Genomic DNA, 26,428 nt, shown 5'->3' with positions numbered 1-26,428 from the left:
GCAGCAAAAAAAATCTGCCAAGTGATATACATGTATCCAAGCAAGAACAGTACTTAAGTACTTAAATGGTCGTTCCTGCAGTGGCGATGTCTTCGCTCCTCACGTTTTGTTTTGTCAAAAGCTGACTAGGCACTTTGCTAGGTGTTCAAAGAATCAGCAGCAGCAAGGCAGGGAGTTTGGGGGAAGGGGGAGTTCTTCTGATCTAAAGTCGAGTCACGGCGGTGTCTGTGATCCTTCCTCCCGCCGCCGGTAAATTCCAATGACATTTGCTCCTCTTTGATGCTCCTGATGATGTTCCTGTCTCAGCCCCCCAAAAAATCCTCGCTCTCCGCCGAGCTTTCTGATGAGTGTTGCCTGGCGGGAGTCTTCGTCACTCCTCCTCCACCCCGTCCTCCTCTTCCTCCTCATCCTTAACGAGGAGCCGGGATCAGCTCACGCCGACCTTCCTCATCCTCCCACGTGGACTTTAAGGCAGTTGATGATGTCACGCCCGTCCTGACCTGCACGCCCACACCAGCGAGCGATCGCCTTCATCAGCACTTTGTTGCTTGCGCGATCCTGTTGCACACTGGAACATACCTCGACCCCCGAAGACGGTTTCACATGGCAACATGAAATTTGGTAGGCATGTCTGTTAAGTCGAGCCACAAAAAACTCTGAAGAACCCATGCCCAAAAAGAGACAGGAAGTCTGACATTTGGTTTGAAGTGCCCGTTTGGCTTGCAGCATCTTTTTCTTTTTTAAATATCCTTTTCTTTCCCTAAATACAGTTTCACAGCGCAACATGAAATTTTGCAGGCATCAGTATTATGCTTAGATGCACAAAGTCTCACGTATTCATGTCGGAAAAGACACAGGAAGTCTGTCCTTTTGGTTTTAATTTATTAATTTGGCTTCGTAGCAGATTTTGGCCATTTTGTTTTTATTTTTTATTTTTATTTTTTTTTCCAGCCCCTGAAGCCAAGTTTCACTTAGACATGCCTACCAAATTTCTAGTTGCTGTAATGAGTAGACAGACCCACAAAAACGTCTCTAGAACCCAAATTTAAAAAGTTAGAGGATGTCTGCCATTTTAGGTTGAAACTGACATTTTGCCTTAAAAAAATATAATAAATTAAAAATTAAATTCCAGTCCCTGAAGCCAGTTTCACTTTGACTTGCTTGCCATATTTCATTTTGCTATCATTAGTAAACCCACAAAAAAATCCAGGAACCCATGTCCGAAAAGCTGCAGGAAATCTGACTCTCTGGTTTTGAGGAGCCATTTTGACTTAGTAACACCCTTGACTTTTTTTTTTTCTTTATTCAGTCCCCAAGGTCAGTTTTCCTGATGAATGTGAAATGTGGTAGTTTTTGTCCATCATGAGTAGACCCCAACAGTCTTAAGCAGCTGTGCTTGAAAAGAAACAGGAAGTTGGTTTGAAGTTGCCATTTTAGGGCCATCTCGACCATTTCCAGGCATTCTTCTAGAACAAACCTGTCTTAGAGATTTTGTCTGCTTGCTACCAAATTTGAACCACATATACTAACTAGGGCAATTTACGACTGCCAAACATTAAAATTTTGTTCACAGTGTGTGGGCTGAGCATGGCAGTGTGTATCATTGCGTCATCTCGAAGAGCAACTTTCTGAAATTTTTGCAAGGACCCATTCATTGCTGCTAGCAGATTGAATTATTTTTATGAACGTCCCATGGTTACAAACAAGGGTAGTCTTCCATCCATCCATTTCCTTTACCGCTTATCCTCACTAGGGTCGCGGGCGTGCTGGAGCCAATCCCAGCTATCTTCAGGCGGGAGGCGGGGTACACCCTGAACCGGTCGCCAGCCAATTGCTTTGAAGAGGGGGAGAAAAAAACCATCAACATGGACTTAATAAGACAAGCCTCTGCTGCTGACTCGTGTTTTGTCCCTCACACAGAAACTCTTTAGTGTTCAATGAAGGAATGAACCATCCTTAAAATGTCTCTTAATCATCAAACAGCCATGCAACACAACAAACGGCATCACTACTTTTTCTTTAACTTCCTTTTAAAGTGTGACTGTTAAATAAGCCACCATGCGGCCTAAGAAAGTCTGGTGAAACTTATTATACTGCGTGTTTTTATTTTAAAAGTGTGACTTCTGACAGGATGTTACATTGATGTTGCCTGAGTGTTGTTGAGCAGACGGAGCGTTGTCCTCTTGAGTGGTTAATAAAAGCTGGCATTGTGGAATATGCCTCACCGTCTGTTAAACCTTCATTCACAACTTCCAAAATGCTTCGGATAAGCGTGCATCGATTCTGGGACATTAATGGCTGAGTTGCACATTTTTTTGTGAGGATGTACAAACAACCAGAACAATAGTTTAACGGAAAAAAATGTCAAACAGAACCAAGGAGAATAGAGGTGCAACAATTCATTGATTCGTTGACAATTAATCGATCAAATTGATAATCAATTAATCGTTTAGGGCTATTGTTTAACTTGAAATTGTCAATCCTCCGAATTTTTGTTTCTCAGCAGTAAATATTCTGATTTCTGTAGTCCTCCATGAAAGCAGACTGGTAATCTTTGTGTTTAATCAAAATAAGACTTTTACCAGCGTCTGCTTTTACAATGATCAACATTTCTGACGATTTTCTGACGGATGTTACGGACCAAACCAGTAACTGAATCAGAATTGGTTTGTTTGTGCATTTTCTGCAATGTCAATTCTAAATAATGTCATGTTGTTGTAAAAAAAATTTTTATTCGATTCATCGATCGATCGAAAAAATAAATAGCAGATTACTCTTGCGGCACGGTGGTCGACCGGTTAGAGCGTCTGCCTCACAGTTCTGAGGAGCGGGGTTCAATCCCCGGCCCCGCCTGTGTGGAGTTTGCATGTTCTCCCTGTGCCTGCGTGGGTTTTCTCCGGGCTCTCCGGTTTCCTCCCACATCCCAAAAACATGCATGGTAGGTTAATTGACAACTCTAAATTGCCCGTAGGTCTGAATGTGAGTGCGAATGCTTGTTTGTTTTGTATGTGCCCTGCGATTGGCTGATAACCAGTTCAGGGTGTACCCCGCCTCCTGCCCGATGATAGCTGGGATAGGCTCCAGCACGCCCGCGACCCCAGTGAGGAGAAGCGGCTCAGAAAATGGATGGATGGATTACTAAAATAATCGTTAGTTGCGGCCCTACACCAAAACTAGGGCATGTATATTAAAATACTGAGCTCTTCTCAATGTACTCCCAAATTGAGTTACTCTTATGAAATCTGGCCTTGTTTAGTTGAACACAAAACTATCGTTTTGTTGTATGAATGGCATGCCGTTCAGTTGAAGTGCATTTAATTCTCATGCCCGTCACTATACGTACATCGCTGCCATATAGGTAGAATATACATCTTCTGGAGTAAAAAAAAAGGAATGAATTTGTGAAAATTAAATAAAGACTCAGGAAGTTAGAAACCATTGTTTTAGGTGGTAGCTGAAAATAGTATTGCAAATTGATAAAGATTATTTGAAACATGATAGCTGTGTCCTTAAATGTCTTTGTTCAGCCTGCAGGTTACTGGTATACTTGCATATACTGCTTGTGACTAAATGAGCACAGGAAGCAGAAAATATGCTCAGTCAAAATAGTCAATTTTGTTTCTTCACTTTTTTTAAATGGTGTAATTTAGCTGGTAGCATCAACAGCTCTGGAATATTAATGCAGTGATGGAACATTTTAATATCTCCAGTTATTTATATGAGAAGAATTGTATGTAAGCTTTGTGGCAATTACGTGGATGTTATCGCCCTCACTCGTCCAAGTCTTAAAAAGAGTGGGCGCAAGCACAGGGGCACCGTTGTGAGGGTGCGGGCTGGGCCGCTGGTGTTTGCATGTCAATGATGCCAGGGGGCATCGCGCTGCCAAGAGTGGGCAGGCGGGGTAAATAAAGACATGTTTGCTTGCCGTGTTTGTGATTCAGCTGATGACCTGCACACGCTTCTTATTGCAACACACATTAAGCTGTCTTTTTTTTTTAGGTCTCTGACCATCAAATAATAATAGTCATCAATATTGAATTTGACTGGGTGGATCTGGGGTGTCCAAAGTACAGCACAGAAGGAAGGAAGTCCATTTTGGTTTGAAGTGGCTATATTGGCTCGATGAATGTAAACATTCAGCTCCCAAAGCCAGTTTCTCTTAGCAACATAAAATTGGGCAGACATGCGTATCATGAGTAGACTCACAAATAAGTCTGAAGAAGCCATGCCCAAAAAGGCACAGGAAGTCTGACATTTTAGTTTGAAGCAGTCAATTTGGTGCGGTAGAACCCTTGACAATTGTGGGCGAAAATCCAGCACCTGAAGGCAGTTTCACTTAGCATGAGATTTGTTAGGTTTGTCTAAAAAAGTCTCAAGAAACCATGCCTGAAAAGACATTTTCATTTGAAGTTGCTATTTTTGCTCTGTATCCCCCTTTACAAAAAATCTTTTTTTTTTTTAAAAATTCAGCCCCCACAGCCAGTTTGTCTTGGCGACATGAAATTTGGTAAACGTCTGTCACGAGTAGACCCACAATAATGTCTCAAGATGCCATGGCTGAAAAGACAGAAGAAGTCTGCCAGGAAGTCATCTATTTTCAGGGTTTCTTCAAACACGAAGACCCATCTTTGAGATGTCATCTGATTGCTACCAAATTTGAAGCACGTTTACTGGTCAAGAGAACAGATTTCGCTCCCATGATGGCCAGGGGCAAAGCTAGAGCCACTTATCAGAATCTTCCACTGTTACTAATGCTAATCAATGCAGCTCTCCTTACCTTTAGGCTTTGACATGATAGTGATTCACACAGTGTAGTCTGGCTTTGTCTAAAAAAATGGCTGATCTCCACCCAGCCTATCAACCAAATAATGGGTGGAGAAATTGATGCGGAATTATGTAAATTTGATGAATTGTGACGTCCCCGTGGGGTAGAGGTGCCGAAGGACGCGTTTTCAGAAATAGCCAGCTAACAAATGGTTAACTTGGTTGTTTAATTTCACACTTGACGGGTCGGCAGTCACTCTCCTCTAAATATGTCCCCAAATGATATGCGTGCAGCGTTATTACACATCATCTAACAACTAATATAATAACAATTTTAAGGTTGTTTGTTGTTTTACAGCAGGGATGCAGTTTGAGGTAAGTCCTCTCAGGGGTGCCCGAAATTTATGTTGAGAAAGCAAATGTTCATTAGGCTTTACACGATCAGGATTTGGGGGGCCGATCACTGATCAGCGAGTTTCAAAACAACAACAACAAAAAAACAAAAAAAAAACAACAACCGATCCGATCACAAGATGGAGCAATGTCTTTTGCGCAGCTGATCAATGACGCCGATCTGCATAAATTGCTAATTATCGTCCAATCAAGCCGATCAGATCGGTGTATAGTCTGTTCATTATATATTACTAGCATATGGATTCATATTTATATATGTCCCACGGAAAAGCAACATTTGGGCCGTGAAGTTGTGTGCTAAAGTTGCTGAAAAAGTCACATGTGAAGCCTCTGCCGAAGTTGACAGTTAAATCCTCGTTACGCAAAGATATTCCCGCTGGCAAACTTCAATCATTCCGCTGCTGCTTTTTGTAGAGGCAGATGCATGGCAGCAGTGCGTGAACTTTGAACTGTGCCGCGGTGCGATGAATGTGGTGAGATGATGAATTGTGACTCGTCGGTTAAACCTCTTGAACGCACCTTCATCTGTCACCAACAACAAGAGCAGCAGCATATGGTTTTCATTGAGAAGCCTCAGTGAAAACAAATTCATCGTAAAACCGAACAGGCGATGCTCTAAAGGAGACGTGCATTTCTCCACGCGTCTTCATAACGTCTTTGCTATGCTTTCATGAAAATAACCCAAGGATAAAAAAAAAAAAATGATGGAAATTTTGACAGCATATTTCTTGCCATAGTTAAATATGCTCATTTTGGGAGCGGATGTGTCTCATCCAGAATGCAATGTAATTGCACGTGGTACGTGACGTGGCCAAACACAAATAAACCCCCACCCACCCCAACATATGCAAACATTATTGTAACATTATCAGAAGCTAATACTGGTAACACTGTTCGCAGAAGTTAATTTAGGACAGCCGTTCGGGCATTGTGGTTCTTTCACTCTGAAACTTTGTGCTCCCTAGCTGCCAAGTCATAGGCTGAGAAACTAATTCATTAATTAGCTGAATTTTGACATCACAGTGGGGCAGAAGTGCTTCCCCTGTTATATTGCCTTTTTTTTTTTAAGCATTTTAAAAATTTTTGTAATGGGTTTTTACAACTTATTTACTTACTGCAATGCCCTCAGATGTGGTAAAGAAAAGCTACAGACACCAATGTGCTTTTTAGCTCTTTATTGCCGAGAAAACAATAAACACACAGAAGCTGTCAGCCAAAGCTCAACCCCAAAGACTCGCACGCAGATTCAACCCACCATGGCCCGCCTCTCAAAGGCACATGCATGTACACACAGATACTACAATGCGTGCAGTGGTTTCTATTTCTGTATTTTATGCTTGAAATCTTTTTTTTTTCCTGTTCAAAGATGGTTGATGTATTTAAAGTGTTTCAGTCAATTGAAATATTCTCGAAGCATGTGGGAGGGATAAAACCTTTTTTTAAAGAAATATTTATATATATATATATATATATAGTCATTGTTGGGTTGAAACGTATGTCCAAATATGGTCAATTTTATTTTTCACCAATCAGTATATTGGTAGGTCCCCTTGTCGTCTGTTATTTTTGAGCATTATTAACTAGTTTAAAGTGTAGACAATAGCTGTTTACTCTTGAACGATCAACTGTGTGAGAAACGCCGCCTCTTCTGACGCACTGCGGGAGCCTCGAGATTGAAAGTCTAGATTATCTACATTTGAATAAGCCTATTGTTAAAAATGGATCACTGTAATTATGTTTTTAAAATTAACTTTAAAAAATTAATAATTCTAACTATATTAAGGTCGGTTGCTTTGTGAGCTCATATGGCTGTATGTGAAATGGAGGCACAAGTTCTGGGAGTTTAAAGGGTGGTGTCGCAGTTCTGCCATTTCAAGGACGATACAGGATTGTGTATTTGAAAACTGCAATTTTCGGTTTTGATACAGAATCGTTATAAATATGGGTGTCCCGAAAACGAGTTTTTGGATTTAATCGGAATGGATGTCCATTATAACCATTCCGATACAAGCAGTCCATTCCGATTCCGCTCCAGCTCTTCTATCCAGTCATGCCAGATCCAGATGCGCAACACCCACGTGATCACAACAAGAGCGTGTGCAGCTGCGGCTAGATCAGCTTGCGACAGTTAAGGATATTTTGACCCAAAAAATAATCCATATCCACAGCAAAATAAAATGATTGCCAGCACGTGCTGAAATTATGATCACCCAGTGGTCATGGCTGGGCGGGCGCAACTATTTGTATACTGTGCAAGACATTAAAAGGTCTATTTTACATCAAATTTCCTTTTTAAGTGTGTTCGTGTTGCGTTCACGTCACTTCCTTGGTACAATTGCAACCAAGCAGTGCAGTAATGTAGTTGGAATTGAACAAACACACGCACGTGTTGTTGGTGAGTTATATAGTTGGTGGATGGCAAGGGTGATGGTGAGGGGGGGGGTGGGTGGTTGTGGGTCTTCTCAGCTGCTGACCCACCGTTGATCCTCTGCCTCTAGGCCTTTTGGACCAGCCCACCGCCTGCCTCACCTCGTGCTCTCCTCATCTCCATCTGGCCTCACCCTGCGGGACTTAACCCATTCTCACCTGTCAACATTGCAACATCTCAAGCCAGAAGACCAGCTTTGTTTTTTTTTTTTTTTTTTGTTTTGTGTTTTTATCAGCTATGAAACTACTTACAACTAAAACTAGCAGCAGGGCTAATGTTTCATATGGTACAAAAAATATAATGAAACTGTCTGAAAATCTAGGAAAGATAAAATGTTTAAGCAACATATATTAATAGTTGAAACTATAAATATAGCAGAAACCACTGTATGATCCCAAAAAACATTTCAAACTCATCTTCCATTACCCTAAAGAAAATAAAAAGTGTATTATTTTGGAAGTGTGCATGTACATGCAGCGAAGACTCTGTAACTTAAACTAACAAACCAGGCTAAACGTGGCTACCTGCCACACACAAAGCTTGCCTCTTATTCAGCATGTCACTTGCACATACTTCCCTGACACCAATCAAAAATAGTGCAAAAAACGCAAATTGGCCAGTTTTCAGTGTACAGCTAGCGCTAGGTGAATGTGAATAGCTGACTTTCAGAGTGAATCGAAAATATGCAGCTAGGAATTTTCGTGTATGTGGGTACCAGAATGTTTAAAATATGTAAACGGTATTTATACTTTACATATTTGCGACAAAGATTACAACAGTACACCCATTTATTTAAATCTTTAATTATAAAACCTTATGCAGTAATTAACATTCATCAACATTGCCTTCTGAGAGAGGCGAAGAGGCTTGCGTTGGTGGCGGAGGAGAGGCTCTCACTTGACTCGTAGAGGCTTTAGGCTCACTCGGAGACTCTTCTGCTGGAGGCGCTGATGGTGTAGCTGGGGTTTTATATTGGAGAAAAAACTTTCGCAGGGGCACAGCGCTTAGGCGGCATTGTAAGGGCTTCACTAATCAAACAAAGTTATCGCTTAAACAAAAAAGGTTATCACGAACACAACACTAAGATAGAGTATGCGAGACAGTCAACAGCGTGGACGAGACTGGCGAGACACAACAAGGGAAGATGCTGGGTGAGGCTGCGATGATGCGCAGTCAATCAGCTCACGGGATGAAACCACTCGTGCTCTCATTGGTCGATGTCGCACCGGGAACCAATCACGCGCCTTGTGTGAGTGCCCGTGGCATGTACACTACAGGCATGTACAAAGCCTCTGAGTCAACTCATCTTTGTTTGGCATGCAGAGAAACCTTCTCTCTCGTGCATCAACATGAAACAACGCGTCTTTCCGCAATATGGCTGCTGATATGGCTGTATTTTTTTTAATTTTTATTTAAAAAATTCTTTTATTTTTTTTTTATGAATATTTTGGGAAAAACCCGCGAAGCACTGAAGCCGCAAAACGTGAAGCGCGAAGTGGCAAGGCAACACTGTACTACTTTCCTATTTAGACAGGGATTTGTTCGTATTTTGGCGCATCTTGGGGTGTTTCAGAGAACACAAGCCATGTCTGAGTGAAGCATTAGTATTAGCATGGCGTGCGTGTGTTGTCAATTACAAATAAACAGACGCCAGAAACCAAAAATTCAGATGGTTCCTTTATTTCCCCGAGTGGTAAAAAAGTATCTTAGCCTTAAGCTAAGTTGAGTGTGAGCATGCTCTTTGTCTAGTGCGCCTCCCGGTGGTCTGGAGGGAAGAGCCTTCATTAGTCCAACATTTTCTCCAGCCAGAGCAACAGCTTTTATTTTCATCCATAAACTCAAAAAAGGACGGACACAGCCTGAATGTTGATTAGCATGTGAATTAGCAATGTGCGTTACCATTGTCATCTGTCGGTGACCAAAAGACAGTCACCTGTCATGGCGTTTTTTGTAACAACCACCCCTCACCCCCATTTGTCTCCTTTGATTTCACCCTGGCTGCCAAGATGGATGACGAAGGGAGTTTGAGGCTAATGGCGCTGGCATCAATCACGCTGACAAATGACGCTTGCAAACTCGGAAAGTCATTAGCGGCACTCAAGGAATGGCCGCTTCTTTCCCAAAAATAAAACTCGCTGCCAGGCGTCCAACTCATGCCAAGTGGGCGGGCTTACATCCCCTCCCTTGGTGGTGGGCATTGTGGGAAATCAAGTGTTCAGGGTGCAAACGTTCAAGTCATCTGTGCAAATCAGACATTTGATCATCTGGTGGATAGTCAGTTCAGCTTGTTTTTAAGACTCACAGTTCAGTCAGCATTCGCATTGTGTGTTTGTGTTCCCAATATCACGAAAGAGACCATCAACCAAAAATCTTTGGATCAATGATCAATCATTTCAGCTTGTTTTTATGGCCTGCGGTTCATTTAGCATTGGTATGATGTGCTTGTGTTGACAATAGCAAGACCAGGAATCCAAAATCTTGGTCGATAATCAATAATTTCATCTTGTTTGTATGACGTACAGTTTGGTTAGCATTAGCAGAGTGTGCTTGTGTTCTCAATAACACACAAAAGACCAACAAACAAAGATATGTGGGTCCAGGATCAATTATTTCAGCCTTTTTATATGACCCATAGTTCAGTTTCAATTGTCCCCCCCCCCACACACACACACATTTACTAACAATTGAACTATAATCTGTTATATGTTCAACAGAGAGCCCGAAATGGTCACAAAGCATCATGGGCGATTTATAGCTCTGATATGCAATAACATGACGGCTAAACCCCAATTATTATTATTTATTTATTTATTTATTTATTTATTTGGGGGGGGGGGGGAATTGTGTGTGTATGCAACGAAAACTGAACTGATCAAACAAAGTCCATCAATCAATCCATCATGTCCATTGGTAGCCTAGTTTGCTTTTTAAAAGCGAGCATTGGATGCGTTGAAATCATAATTACATTCAAAATATCACACAGCAGATGCTCACATAATGTTTTATGATGTTCTGTGTAACAGAGGATGATAAATTGCACAACTGTGCCACATCTGTTGTCCTCCTTCCCAAGTAAACATCGTGTGTGTGTGTGTGTGTCATGTTACCTGCACACGATGTATATGATCACACACATTAGTAGGCTAATAGGCTGTTAACCTTGCTCGCGTGCATCACTATTGTTTATGATGACCTACTGATTTATTGGCCTTTTTGTTCACTGGCCTTGACTGTGTGTGTCTATGTTTTTCAGTGTATGCGTTATCGCTGAGAGTATCAATGACACCCGTTGACCTTATAGAAAAACTGACTGCCGAGATGGCGAGATGGTCAACAAACTATGCGTTTGTCTGTGTCTTAACGAGGCAATGCAGCGTGACAGGAAGTGCGATACACAGGTTTGGCTTGAGGAATGTAAGAACGCGACACGGCACTTAAGTTGTTATTCAACATTTGGATGGTCTCCATGGCAACCCTTCCTCGGGCTCTTTGACAAGCAGGAACACTAAAGCAGGGGTAGGCAAACCTTTGTGCTCAAGGGTCCAAAAAATGTATTTTATTTTTAAAAAGAAGAGTTGGGCGAGTTCGTTCGTAGATGAGTTAAAAAAAATAAATAAATAAACAGCATATATTAAAGTAAACTCCAATTGAAATGAAAAATACATTTAATTTTACAACTACTGACCTCTACTACTGAAATACAGTGGTATATATTTATAAATTATTCCTATAAGTTAAAAAAAAAAATTTGTTTACACCATAATTTGATACACTGTCGCTGCCATGTTTAGCGTGCGCAAAGAATTCTGGGAATGATGACGTAGAATGGCTGTTGTAAAATTGTTACGTTGCTGCTCTCTGCGGAGCTAAGCTAGCCACTTGCGAACAACTGTTAAAAATGCCATTCTGCGCCACTTTGGGACGCAATTTCCAATCAGGACGGAATGCAAAAAAAGAGGTAAGCATTCATAGCTTTCCCAAAAAGATCAAGTTGAGGAAACCGTGGGAGGATGTGGCCGGAAGAGTTGAGCTGCCGAAAGATCTGCGGTTGTTCGAAGCCTGTGATCGCCCCCGTGCGAGAGCTCACCAGTGTGTCTGGGTATAAACGACGGCTTAAATCCAATGCAGTGCCGACTATCTTTTCTCACCAGGAGCCTAAACGGCCGCGTGTGACAAGCGAAAGCCAAGCAAAAAGACGCGAAAGACGGGAGGTGCTGGCCGCTTACCTTGATCAGCTCACTTTAGCAGCAGCAGCGTTGTAAACCAACCATCGCCACCGGACACTGAGTGAGCAGGGAAAAATAGTACAATAGGTATGCATGTAACTTTACTCTGTTATCACCGAATACGTTAATAACATCGGGCAAAACGAACAAGTAGCATGAGCAGCGGCAGGAATGAAACGGAGCTCTTTACAACATACTCTCTGTCTCAGTCGGCATTGGCAAGCAGTAGCTACAAATACACCACTGAAAAGGACCAACTCGAGTTTCTTCACATCTGCCATCTTCATCCTCATTTTTGTTATTTCTTCCTCTCTCTCTCTCTCCTCATTTCCCTGATCACACTCTGGCTTGAACTGAAATGGCTGAACAGCGTTCATCGCTGCCAGGGGCTGCTGCTGGAAAATAACTCCGGGCGTCGGGCACATCCCCATTTGATGTCACTACCCAGAATGCACTGCGATGGAAAAAAACAATGGCGGCCTATGTTGAAATTACGATTTGTAAAAATATAGAAATCTGGAAGGTCTATATTATGTTACTCAAGTCAAAAGAGATCATATATACCAAACATGTCATTGCAATCGGAGTTCACTTTAAATAGCATTTAAAAAATTATATAAACACATTTTTAAATCATTTAAGTTTTTATATTTCATGCAATCAAATTCATGTAAATACTTTTTTTCAAATAAAATCCTTCATTTTCATTTTTTTTTGTATTTATAAAGAATTTGATTAAAAATTGATCAACCAGATACATATTTTTTCAGCCGCTCAATTAAGGAATTATTTTATTTTGAAAGGAACCGATTGGCCAAGTCATTCATAGATGAGCAGGGGCGGTTTCTGACATGGGCGATATGGGCATCCGCCCAGGGCGGCATTTTCTCTAACCCTCCAGTTGACGATCTGCGCAATTTCGGAGCGTCACACAGCGAGCATAGTTTTGGGACAGATATTTCTTTGACAGGAATAAACCGGCATGTCAAAATTATATAAATACTTTTGTATGTTCTACTTTTTACATCAATTTTATTATGTATATATTTGTTTGTATTTGCAAAATAAAACAATTTCTAATGGAACTTTTTTCCCAAGAAATCAATTAACCAATTATTTAATGAAATTAATCCATAATTACATTCTAAAAAGAGGGCAAAATGAATGCAACAAATATTTTGGGACTCTTACAGAACAGAGCAGTGTCTTTTTCCCCACTTCGGTGTGTTCATGTACAAAGTGTAAATAGTTTGTCATCAGCTGATATCTCACATGATGCTGCAGCGACAGTTCCAGCCTGGCTTGTTTTCAGATGTTTATGTCATTATCAACTGGATTGTTGGTCCTTTGGAACCTCAATTTAACAGACTAATAGGGGTAGGGTCATCCGTTAAATCAGATTGTCCGTTAGAGCATTTTCCTAAAAACACCAGTACAGTAAAAAAAATATTGTAAAGAAATTTTAAAAACCTTACAATGTTTAAAATGGGTTAAAGTTTATTCAAACTTACCTCACTGGTACACAGGAACGATGATTTTGAGTTCCAACTGGACACTATGTACGTTAAAATCCGAAGTCCGTTAAATCAAAGTGTGTGCATTGCACACGTTGTTCAAAAATATTTTTGAAGCTTTTCGTGACATCTCTGTTATTAAAAAAGAAACCAAAAACAGCATACTGCATTTTGTTCAGAATTTTTGGGAGGGTCTAATCAGTTTATGTTTTCCACTACACAAATGTTGGTCCAATGATGAAAATGAAAATGCTAAGATACCCAGACCCAATGTGCACATCGTCTGTTTTCAAATACTCTTTTGGTCGGGACCAGTATCGCTAATGAAGACCCAAACTACCACTGTGTACACACCCTTAGGCCACGTTCTGTACACCTAAAACCACATTTGTCATCTCTGGGTGAAGGATGAGAAACATCAGCTGGCTTGGTCGCCTCCAAGTACAGTACTATAATGTTTAAAATCACTTTGTGTCACATATGTTTAAATAATTTCATGTTCATTCCGCTTACAATCATTCCTGTGTACATTGTTTAAATTCATTTTCACAGCCTCCCCAAAAGACCCAACAAAAATGTTATTTTTCAAATAGCACTCTATAATATTGTACTGTAACATACCATAGTGACATAAATGGAATGTAAAGAATTAAACAGTTGTTGATGCATTTGTTTTGCTTTAATCCAACACTTAGCTTCTCCTACTGGTGGCGACCTGTGAACAGTCTATCGCAGACAGAGACACAACAACACAACTGACTCAATTACTGGAGCTTATAACACAGTGTCACCGATGCTATTCGTTTGCCCGTCTATGGCATTTTGCATTGTTGTTTAGCCTTAAGCTAAACTGACCTTGTAAGGACAATGTTTACTATCTGCCAAACTGCTCCTTGTTGTGAGTTGAGTTGAGTCCACTGCCATCATACAGCTCTTGTATTTCAAACTCAAGCAAAAAATCGGCCTGCCGATGGCTAGTATCTCAAAACTCATTAGTCCGGTCATTCATATCTCAAGGCACCACTGTACTTTTATTTCCACTTCAATCGAGTGGTGTATTTGAAGCTTGCTTGCTTTTTGCAACACAAAGCGAAAAATTGACTTGTGATATAAAAAAAAAAAAAAAAAAAAAAAAACTTTCAAAATTTAGGGCACTCGTACGTTTTCACTGTACGTGAGGACATGGCTTTAGAATGTTGCGATGTTGTCCCACTTGGAATCAGCAGAAGGCTCTCACTGGCACATTCGAACATTGACCTCAAATTATGCGTAAATGTGTTTAGTTTTCTCTCGGGGAAAGATGACGCGTTAAGTCTTCCTGATGAACGGTGCGGGAATGGAACAGACGGCGTCTTAAGCGACTGGTTGTCACACAAGATGGTTGGGGGTGTGACGGGGGCAGCGGGGGGTGTCTGGCGTTGACACGGCAACGGGATGTCATTATGCGCCGCTGTATGCCAACGCACGGCCGCTGGAGGAGGCAGGTTGAACGGGAAATGACACGTCAGCGCTGTAATCCTGGATTACCTGCGTGTCCTCGCTCTCCTGCGTTTGTCACACAGTTGGCGGCGCACACTAAAGCGTGCAACACTGTGGCCTCGCCTGCTGACTTTGATTTGTCAGGATACAATCGTCACGCAGGTTCCTGCCCATCCTGCCGAGACATCATGTGACTGTCTTGTCTATCATTGCAGCGGCCATTGTTCTTTCTCAATTTATATGTAATTATTGGCCTTTTTTTCTCTCTGCGATAAATTGTTTCTACTTGTGAACTCTGAGCCAAGCGATGCAGCCTGTCTCCATCCAGATGCAAATTGGAACATAAAATGAAGAATGGAATAATAAATGATCAAGTTTGTTCTCCAAAAATATGTTTACAGTGAACTTCGACTTACGAGTGACCCGACCTAAGACTTTTGTCTTGAGTTGCAAGCAAAAATCTGAGCTACCAGCAGTGGCAGGGAACATCACAAAAGGCAGCAGATTGTGAAGAATACTTCAAAAAGAGGACAAATGCTTGTTTCAAGCTGTTAATTGTGGTTGACTGTTCCAGTTTAACATCAAACCGAGAATGACACATGTATTAAATCAAACCTCATAAGTGCTAACACAATGCAAACGCCATAGGCGTGCTAACGGAACTAGCATCGCTGTTACAGTAGTTTTAACGCTTTAATCAAAATACCGTTAATCCATTCCAGCCTCTGAAATTAAACAGCAATGTTTCAAGTCAATAAGCAACGAAAGATCGAAATTAGTCATAAAAGCAAGTGTTCACTTCCGCACACTACGCAGCATTGGGCTTACATTCTTCACGTGTACCTAATGAAGTGGCCAGTGAGAATATAGACCTCAGTATTCTTGACACGCACACACACTTTGAATATGAGTAGTTGTTGCAGGTTGTGTGTGTTCTCTATGATTTATGAGCTTTGTTCAGTTCTTGCATTGTGGCCCAAAGTGCTGCACTTTCGCTATTAGAGTAACATAGATGCTATGTGTGTTCGTGTGTGTGTTCCAGTGGTCTTGATTGGACTTCACGTGTCACACAAAGGCCAAAAAAAATTGTTTGTTTTGGAAACCATCAGAGTGGAGTGTTTGTGTGTGTGTGTGTGTGCGTGCGTGCGTGCGTACGTGCGTGCGTCGCTACAGGAAGGTAAATTGGGAGCGAGATGTTTGCAGCGAGGACAAACATGTCCAGATGACCACGGCTGAAGGACAACTCAAGGTACAGCAGAGTGGTAGTCACCGAAGGAGGCAAAGTGTGTTACACTACTAGTAGTTGTGGTGGTGATGGCTCTAGTTTGGATTTAACTTGGCTTTACATGATCAGGATTTTTGGGACCGAGCAATGTGTCTATTTACATGACTTGTTCATTTATTGTATATACTTGTGTATTGTATACTGTATCCATCCAGCCATCCATTTTCTGTACAGCTTATCCTCACAAGGGTTGCGCAAATTATTCGCTAGCATTTTAGACAAAAGTTAAAACACCAATGACCTCTAGGGGGCAATCGAGGATCGGCCACTGACATAAGTTTCGGTCAAATCGACATTACAACATGACAGAAATAATGGGTCCTAACTTACTGTAATTACATTACTTTATTGCAATTAAATTACTTTAAGAAATACTGTTAGTGACATGCTTACTCTAACTTTCTCACTGTTCCGGCTATATGGACCAATGCAAACTAGAACTAGTAGACATTCCAACAGCTTCTTCCCTCTTGCAATCAACTTCTTGAACAGCTAACTTACAATTCCATTACAACAAGCTGGCAATTTTTTGACTTGAGTTCGTTGTCACATTTCTGTATTATGTATTACTCGTGCACTCACTGTAGTTGTCTCGCCGTGCTGCACTATTTGCATATAGTGGCCACTCATGCCAGAGTAGTATCTGCTCCATTTGCACACTGATTGAGGAGTATCTGTAACATTTGCACAACCATTGTCCCAGATTATCGCACTACTCGTCACTTTAAACCGCATACACTCCTTGAAGTCTCAGTGCCCTTTGCACAATGGTCATTGCACCGGACTATTGCGATATTAGCCATTCGAACTGAGGACTCTGCATCTTTTTGCACAATTGTTGTTTGTTGTTGTTTTTTGTTAATGTCTTTATGTCTCCAAAGTGTTCTGTAAATTGACTGTCTGTTGTACTAGAGCGGCTCCAACTACCGGAGACAAATTCCTTGTGTGTTTTGGACATACTTGGCAAATAAAGATGATTCTGATTCTGATTCTGATTCTGATGGACGGGTGTTGTCCAGAGTTTGAGTCCGTTTGGCCGTTCCTGTTTATTTCCCCCCCCCCCCACGCTGCGTTGCTTGAACGCGGCATGCTCCTCCTCGTGTGCATTCTTCAGGTGCTCGATCAAATTTGTTATGTTGAAGCATTGAGATGACGTTCCCCACGACGTATTTCAGTTGTGCACAGACTGCAAATAACGTACGTGTTGTTTGTCTGAGACAACTGATCGGGCTCAGAATTGGTCTGATTATTGCTATATAAGTAAGGTCCATATTGATGGGCATTTGCCTTGATCATCACAAAATGTTGGAAGTTGTTCTTCTTTGTCAGTATTCTGGGTTTTTCTCTCCCCCCCCCCCCCCCCCCCCCAAAAACAAAATCTCAGTTCAATGTTGATTGTAAAGATGACTTCTGTGTCAATTTGAATCCCCTCAACTTCCTTCCCTCCAATCCTCAAACTCTGACTCTGAACGTGCCCACTTGTTCCCGGGAATGCCGTTCGAACAAAAGCCGGATTTGTTTTGGAACGTTCCTCCGCCCCGGCGCACGGAGGAGTCGCAGTGATGAACTCCAAGCTCCGGCCCACACTTCCAGACTCCTCTTCCTCACATTCCAACATGGAGATTGCTAAAGAGAAGACAAGAATCACTGTGTTTGTCAGATTTATGTAACAGGAACGTTCATGAGGCCACTTCATTTGGTACCCATAATAATATACTGTGCACATATCTTGTTTTATGAAGTTAACTCTCAAGCCTTCAGGTTCGATTTTACTTTTAATCAGTAGAACACAATATCATTTTCATAGAATATTTGTGTGTGTGTGCACGCGAAGTTTATGGGTGTGTTCGTGTTCGTGTGGGTTTGTGCATTTGTGTTTGTGTATTATATGTTGGTGTGTACTATGTGTACATACTGTGTGTTCATAGGCGTGATAGTGTCTTTGTGCATTCCTGTGTTAGTGTGTGTGTTTTCATAGGTGTTAGTGTGTTTGTGTGTGCGATTGTGCGGTCTGACCCACTTTGGGAATGTTCCAGTGCGCTTTCAGGATGACAAACAGCAAAAGTGCAGCAGCTTCCTTTACCAAGCGCAAGTCTATTTGTGTGCGCATGTGGGCGTTTGCGAGCGTGAGCATTTACATGTACGCCTCGCCCTCCGCACTCCCCTCGCCTCGGCCACCCGCTTGCCCGCCCGCCCGCCTCGCCACTATTTGTGGATTTGGACCTAATCGGTGGCACGGCAGGCGCGTTCTTGTAATGCCTGGTGTTGTCATCGTCGTACAAGTGATTTGTAGTCGGCAAATAAGACGACGTTCGCAATCAATATTTCTTTTCTAACCTTTTTCATATTGTTGTTTCACATTCAACACAAAGTGCCACGCTAATGTTTGCTAATTGAGTCCCAAACACCAGGAAAGGTTTCGTCATCCACAAAAGGAGCACCGGGCCAACCTGAGTCATGTCTGGAGCATTCAAATGCTTTCTTTATTTCAAATCCACATGAGTGACAATGAGCTCATAACCCGCTTCCTATCCGAATCAAGTCTTCAAAAAGCAACTTCACTTATCTTAATTGCGACATGGTTAGCATCTTTTGGTAGATAATCTTTCAAATTGAGTGTTTTTTTTGTTTTGTTTGTGATGGCGAGATGCTTCATTGCGCACGATACCCCCTGCTGGCCATGTGCATAATCACAGGCTGCTGTATCTTTACCAGATGCAGTATGTGCTGCGTTGCATTTTTGCATCTTTTTGGCTCTTGTGAATGACTATGTATTACAAAACAATGTTTGACCAAGTAATTTCCCAACATAAAGTGTAACATATATTCTTTTTGAACACATTCTGTGTGCTTAAAATGTTCATCATCACGGGTATGGCAGGTGGTATAATGTTTTTCTGTCACTTTGGGAAAATGGCACGGGCTTACGAGGGCAGATGATTTTGAAAGTGCTTATTTAGAAATAACAGTTAATCATAATTTTTGTGTTTCGTGATTAATTCAAGAGCAAGATTTTTCAATTGGAGTACAGTAATTTCTCCTCTCCCAGTGAGGTTTTATTTTACCTTACTTTCTGTGAACACAATAAACTCCTCATGAATAAGATAAGAAACCATGGCAAATTCTGTGTTTGATGAAGATAATTGATAAGCCTCAATGAAAGTTCCTTGTGCAGTGCTGCTCGGGGATCGAACTCAGGGGACCACCATAACCCAGGTTGAGAGTGGAGTGCACCAATCAGCAGCCAGCAGCCTCTTTCCAAGGAGGAAAGAGGAGTGATGTGGAAATGGCAGCTCGCTATCTCTACTGTCCAAGCTATGTCCAAACTCTGCCGTCAACACTCTCAAAACTCTATTAGCCTATACAAACTACACAGTCTTTATCCAAACTGAGCTGACCGCAACTCTATATTTAAAACAAAACACACACACACACATTTTGAATGGAGCTTGCATGAGAGGTTTAGATTGCTTTCAAACCTCGCGGCAAACCCTGAAGCGCTTCCTGACTCGGTCACGTGGTACGGCCGGGCAGCGAGGCTTCGGACGGCGTCACTTCCGGGTCCACCCCGAAATGAAGCAAGCCTTGATACGCGCTTTGCGGAAACGCCCCCTCCGTTACTCGACACACGCCTCGAAGACTCGGCACATCTCGTAACATCGCTGGTGTTTGCCAAGTTTATCCATGTCCCGCACCCCCGAGGAAGTGTTGAATATACGGAAAATGCCCCGTCAAGAGCAATAAGTTGAAATCATCCAAGGTTTCAAAGTAGGGTTGCAGGCCGTGATTGGTGTTTCAAGCAACATTTTTGAAATTTCCAGCCAGTGTTTGGGTTACAGCCTAGGTTTATGGTTTCAAGCAAATATTACGGTTTCAAGACCGGGATTGGGGTATCAAGCAATGCTCGGGGTTTGAAATGATGTCTTTCAAGCCTAGGATAAGGTTTAAAGCGAAGATTATGGTTTTAAGCAAGGATTAGGCTTTCAAACGGAAACAGTGATTTCAAACCCAGGTTTAAGTCTCAAGACAGGGTTAGGATATCCAATCAGTGTTTCAAGCCTAGGTTGGGTTTCAAAACAGGGTAACTTGATAAAGTTAGGATTTCGAGCCAGGGATGAGTTCTAAAGCAATGTTTGTGGTTTCAAATTAGGGCTTCAAGCTTAGGTTTGGGTTTCAAACAGAAGTCAGTTATTCAAGCTTAGATTAGGGTTTCAAGTAGCGATGGACCAAATTTTCACTCACTGAAAAGACTTTTGTCGCAGAAACAAAACCGCCGAGAAACAGGATGTTGTGATGACTCAAACAAAAATCGTGGCTCGGAGGGGCCAGCAACAACAACGCGGCTCGCGTGGTTGTCTTAATCTCCCCGTTTTGCGGCTACGGCGGTCCGTCAAAATATGTCTTCAATTTAGACAGTTGTAAACATTAAATGCAACGTCATGCGTTCATATCGTCAAGCCCACAGTCGACATCGGGACGGTGAAATGTACGTAGCGGAGTGGTGGCAATGGCAGAGGTGTGTACATCTCGGCGATTCCCTTGGGTCATTCGTCAGCAAATGAATGCTTCTTATCGAGTCCGCTTCTATGTTCCGGTGTTGGTACTGGGCGACCCCAAACTCGCCGTGAACATTCAATTCAATTTAACAGAACGCACAGGTATGTATGTGGTATGGCCCGACGCTAACTCAACAATCGCCATCACAACTTAGCGTCAAAACTCATACTGCTGAACTTTTCGGGCCAGTCTTGTCAAGCTACCCGTAAGCACCGTTGAAATTCAAGTGGATGATTGAAACCCTTCTTACCAACTTCCATGGGCATTCATTGGAATTGGACTTCAATGCTTTTGCATGGTCAGATTATACATGGATACGTTTTATGTCTTATACATTTGTATAATGTTCCAGCTCATGTTCAACTGACAGAAAATACAGTATTGAAATCAAAAGGTTAACAGTAGCAGTGAACGAAGAAAATAGTGATAACAGTGAGTGTTTCATATCGTGATTGACTGAGGGGGGGGGCGGCGGCGGCGGCCAATATTGTGATAGGATTTTTTTATGATGTTACTCCAGAGTCATAGCCATAAATGTCCATTACAAATGTTCAACTATCCATCCATCCATCCATCCATTTTCCAACAAATGGCAAATCATTTCTTTCCGTTTTGGGCCTTGGTTTCCTCATTTTCGTTTTCTTCCAAGAATTTTCATTTCGGTGCATCATGAGTTTTAAGACAGGGTTAAGGGTTTCAAACCAGGTTTATGGGATCGAATTACAGTTTCAAGCCAGTGTTAGGGTCTCAAGCAAAGTGTGGGGTTTCAAATTAAGGTTTTTAGTCCGGGTTATGGTTTTATGATGAGATTTGGGATTTACCCAAAGGTTAAGGTTTCAAGACAGAGTTAGAGTTTAAAGCAAGGATTAGGGTTTAAAGGCCAGCAAGGATTAGAGTTCAAAAAAGGGTTGGATTTTCAAGTTATGGTTTCAAGCGTATGTTTGGGATTCAAGACTCAGTTGGGGTTGCATGCAAAGGTTAGCGTTTTAAAACGGGGTTAGGGTATCATGTCAGAGTATCTAGTACAGAGTATGGTTTCAAGCCAAAGTAGAATATGTTGAATAGGAAATAACCAGCAGAAAAGTCACATTTGATTTGAGGATTTAATTAGCAAATTCACATTCACAACACATTGTAATTAATACATTTTCACTGAATGAAAAAATGAATGGCGGCATGGCGGACGACTGGTGAGCACATCTGCCTCACCGTTTTGAGGACTGCGGTTCAAATCCCGGCCCGCCTGTGTGGAGTTTGCATGTTCTCCCTGTGCCTGCGTGGGTTTTCTCCAGGTAGTCTGGTTTCTTGTACACATTACAAATTCTGCCCTAGTAATCCCATATATGAGCACCATTGTGTAATGTTCTCTAATTTGCTCAATAAAAGTAGAGCTGCATTTCATAATAAGAAAGTAAATAAAAAGAGAAAGTGATAAGTGTTCAAATAAAGTCTTTCCCCTTTGCTGTTTGGGATCTTGACACAACAGTGAAGCTATGTTTGTTCAAAACCTTTGTTTTGGTTCATAATGGCGTTTCACATATGATATGCACTTTTAATAAGAGCTCCCAGTGGGAACTTCCCACTTAACAGCCTTTGTGCATCTGCACTTCAAGAGCTAGCATTTTGGCATTTTGTGGCATATTAATACATTAGGTGAGCTTAGACCAGCAGACTAGGAATAAGACAAATATTCTTTGTACTACTACAAGTTTGGAAAGTCTTCAATTTGTTCAAACTAAAATGAAGAAACCTTGAGAGAGAAAAATAGGTCCTTCATCTCCCTTCACCTAAATCCTCCTCTGTTTGGGTACATGATGATCCATTTTACTCTTAATCCTCTCCGGTGACCTTTACCACCTTTTTCACCTATTTGACTATTTGAGGTTGGCCACTTACAGATCATCAGATTGGCCACATGTCACACAGTGACTACACTGAGCAAAAAGCAGACTGGATGTACCATTTTGGTTATACTGTCCTTGTCACAGTCCAAAAAAAAAAAAAAGCCACACATTCAACAATACTCAGAATTAAAAGAGACACTCCGCAGCCCGCAGCGCTAACGTTATGTTAGTAGACGAACGTAAAGCCCACAGATTTGCGCTTCACCTTCATCTCTCAGGTCCCGCAATTCGCCAGAGGGAATGGTCCGGCTGCTCGCCTTGCATTTCGCTATGAAACGCGACCACACTTCCGCCATTTGACTTTTTTTTTTTTTCTTCCTCTGTCCTTAATTCGTTGTCACATTTTGTGATTGTATATATAGTAAAACTATAATACTTAACTGTTTTTAATTAAATATGTGCTGTACTTTTGGCTAATAGCGAAGCGTGATGAGTCTCTGCCACTGAAATGCACAATGCATTCATGTCTATGAATGGGGCTATCATTGCCAAGGGCATCTTAAATATCCGCATTTTATTTCTCGTCCATTTCTTCTTTGTATTTTTATAATGTAGCAACATTTCCAAAATACTCATGTCATATGTCAAATAATATGGTACAGTATATGTGGAGCCTCAAAACAATATTTACTGATAAGAACAGATTTTCTGTCGCGAGTTGGTTTGTGTGCAAAATTCAATTGCCAGATGTGCGGGTGTGAGTCGCTGACTGTAATTAGTTTACGCTTGTACAGTTCAGTCACAGTCACGTGCCTGACAATTGATCAACAATGCCTCACCACTGCCAGGCTTCAACAGGAAGTGGTCACTGAGCTTGGAGTGTCAATGTCTTGAGCAGGTTGCAACAGACACACAGAGAGACTGGAACAGTCACAGAAAGGCAGCTAACCTCCCCCGAGAGTCTAATTAATCCAATCAGTTAATCAATCAGCCGTGGACCTCCCGTCTTCTCTGCGCTAATGGAGGCTATGACAGGCCCAGACCTGCATTATTAATACCTCAATTTCTGGAGCCGGTGCTCGCCCCGCCCCCCACGGTCCCCCACGCCGGCAGCCAGGGTCCATCGATCAACTGGAGTTGCATGGCCTCATGGGAAATCTCCAGCAGTGGGAGTGCAGATGGGAAAGTATTGTGGATCTTGTAGATAGCTTGGAGGTCAATGAATCGAGAAGTCCTTTCAATGTGTTTGCAGGTTGGGAGCGGGGGGGGTCGACTGAGGGGGTTAATAGATTCATATTTTTTCCGAGGTTTGACTCGTCATATGATGTCTTATTAACAATCTGCTTGCAGTTATTGCAGCATTTCATCACCTTGTTAAATCAATTCGTCGCCAGGGATTCATCAATTATACAACCCGGATGTGCTAACCGGTCGTTCAGTACAGTATATCATGAAACAAAATGTACTGATTGACACAAATGTACTTTATGACAGAAATTCACGCTGTAAAACAAAATGTACACCATGAAAAAATTTACATTCTCAAACAAATGGTACTGTATATGAAAAAAATGCTCACACACCTACAAATATACTGTACTTCTTTTCAGAAAATTGTCAACTATGAAACAAAATACACACCATAAATCAAAAATGTACATTATAAACCAAAGTGTACATTATACAAGAAAAAAATGTGTGCCATGACACAAAATGAATGCTATTAAACAAAAATGTACACTATGACTAATATACACCACGTAATAAATTGTAGGCAATACAAACATTTTCACATAATGATACAAATGTACATTATCAAACAAAAACCTATGAAATTTCAATTCCTGCACTATGATACAAAAATCATAGATTATTTAAAAAATGCTCACTAAACTAAAGTAATAAAAAATGTACACTTTGGCACAAAAATGTACATTATTATTATCTTCCCGCCTTTGCTTGCCATTGAGTAAATTTCATTGTCACATCCTTTTTCTGCCTTTTGTTGACAAAAAAAATAAAGTTTGGGCCGAGGCGCCCACGCTTAGTTGGTTGGTTGTCACAAGCGTGGGCACGGCGTGGTGGCGGCGTATGCTCGCCAAAAAGACGGCAGACATCTGGTGTGCGCAACGTGTGAACACAGTGCGTGTGCGTGTGCGAGCAAGTTCAGACCCGACTAAACATGTTTCCTTTTAAGTACAATACTTTGATCATTGCTTTTGTTTTTAAATAATTCTTGTTTTTTGTGTTTTGGGGTATGTTCTGACAGCTGAGATCCCATGGGGGGGGGGGGGGGGGGGGGGGGGCTCAAAGAGTCTTCCATCACTACAAACCTCAAAGGACCGTCTTTCCTTCCTACCGGGTCATCTTCAGTCCTCACGCTTCTTTTGTTCTTCTTTCACAGGAACCTTCCAGACCCGGGCGTTAACGGGAGTTTTCACGAAATCAGAGTCACTGCGTCCAGCAGGAACTGACGTTCCGTAAGTTTGTTTGAACCTCTTTGATGTTTAGCCTCTTTGAGTCTGGCTCGAAGTTGATATTTATGCACTAAGTTGACTTTGAACTGCATTGACCTGGAGTCTTTACTTTGAACCTCTTTGAGCCTAACTCTTAAGTCCACGTTTAACCTATTTGACTGACCCTCTCGGATCCTGACTGTAAGTTGGTTTTGAGCCGCCTTGACATTTAGAGCCTCACTGTAAGTTGATATTTACACACTTTCACCCGAAGTTGAATTTTGACCTCTTTGATCTGGACTGTAAGTTGACTTTTAACCTTTTTGACTTGAACCTCTTTGATCCTGACTGTAAGTTGACTTTTAACCTCTTTAATGTTAAAAAATATTTTATCCTGACTTTTCATTTGGTTTCAAACCTCTTTTAATGTTTAGCATTGAGCATGACTGTAAGTTGGCATTCAACGTCTTTGAGCCTCACTAAGGTGACTTTGAACCTGTTTGATCAGGACTCTACATTAAACGTCTTTGTTGCCGATAGTAACTTGACATTAAAACTCTTGAAAGTTGTCTTTCAACCGCTGACGTGTAACCTCTTGAAGTTGGCTGTAAGTTGACTTTTTACTAAGTAAACTTTTAACCTCTTTGACTGTAAATGTACTTTTTTATTTTTTAACTCTTGAATTCTCACTTTGTGTTGACTTTACGTCTTCCTACTGTAAGATGACTTTGATCCTCTTTGAGCCCTCCTACAAGTTGACATTAAAACTCTTTGATTAGCATGTAAGCTCGCGCCGTCTCTGCTGTGTTGACAACCATTCTATCGAGGGATGGATGGCGGAGCGCTGCCTGCGATTTTGCCCAACAGAAGGCAAAATGTCAACAACACGAGCTGAGCGATGCTGGCCGCATTCCAAATGCTAATCAATAATCAATTTTCCACCTCGCAGCGCAGCAACCGGGAAAACAAATTCTCACTTTTTCACCTTTTGATTGAGAACACAAGAAATGTCGATTTTCCTCAACAGCTGGCCATCAATGATTGCTTTCATATGCATTTTACATACCACAAAATACCATTAGGTCGCATAGCCTTTTGGAACATAAACCTGAATGCACACAACGTTGTGGAGCGACCACACGTCAGTCTACTGGAATGCTGTTATCACGAAGAACGGACACCGTGAACAATTGCAAATATTTTGAGTCGACAACAAAGAGTGAAATCTGAAGCGGTAATGGACAGGTACCAAAAGAAGGAAGACCAAGTATTTGTAAGTAAAGGAAAAAAGGATGCAAAATAGGAAATGAAGGAGCGTAGGAAGGCAGGCAGAAGTAAAAGCGGCGCTTCCCTCTTGCGATCAACTTCTTAAACAACTAACCTACAATTCCATTACAACATGCTGGCAATTTTTTGGTTTGAGTTCCTTGTCACATTTCTGTGGGGCCAATGATATATTAC

At 41.6% G+C, this 26,428-nt stretch overlaps 1 protein-coding gene across 9 annotated transcripts in view; it reads left to right on the top strand.

Moving 5' to 3' along the window:
* sema6e (sema domain, transmembrane domain (TM), and cytoplasmic domain, (semaphorin) 6E) overlaps positions 1-26,428 on the top strand; it is a 137,912-nt gene that overhangs the window by 43,949 nt on the left and 67,535 nt on the right. For 7 of the 9 annotated variants that reach the window (XM_061775541.1, XM_061775535.1, XM_061775538.1 and 4 more), the window contains one exon: positions 24,916-24,991. The gene's annotated coding sequence lies outside the window, so the exon portion shown is untranslated. Of the gene's footprint in view, positions 1-10,445; positions 11,005-24,915; positions 24,992-26,428 lie in introns of those variants that run through there. The other 2 variants (XM_061775539.1, XM_061775536.1) reach the window with 1 other exon arrangement.

The sequence above is a fragment of the Phyllopteryx taeniolatus genome, chromosome 6 (assembly GCF_024500385.1).
Source record: "Phyllopteryx taeniolatus isolate TA_2022b chromosome 6, UOR_Ptae_1.2, whole genome shotgun sequence".
NCBI lineage: Eukaryota > Metazoa > Chordata > Actinopteri > Syngnathiformes > Syngnathidae > Phyllopteryx > Phyllopteryx taeniolatus.
The sequence above is the reverse complement of the archived record's forward strand: the minus strand, read 5'-3'. Positions and strand labels throughout refer to the sequence as shown.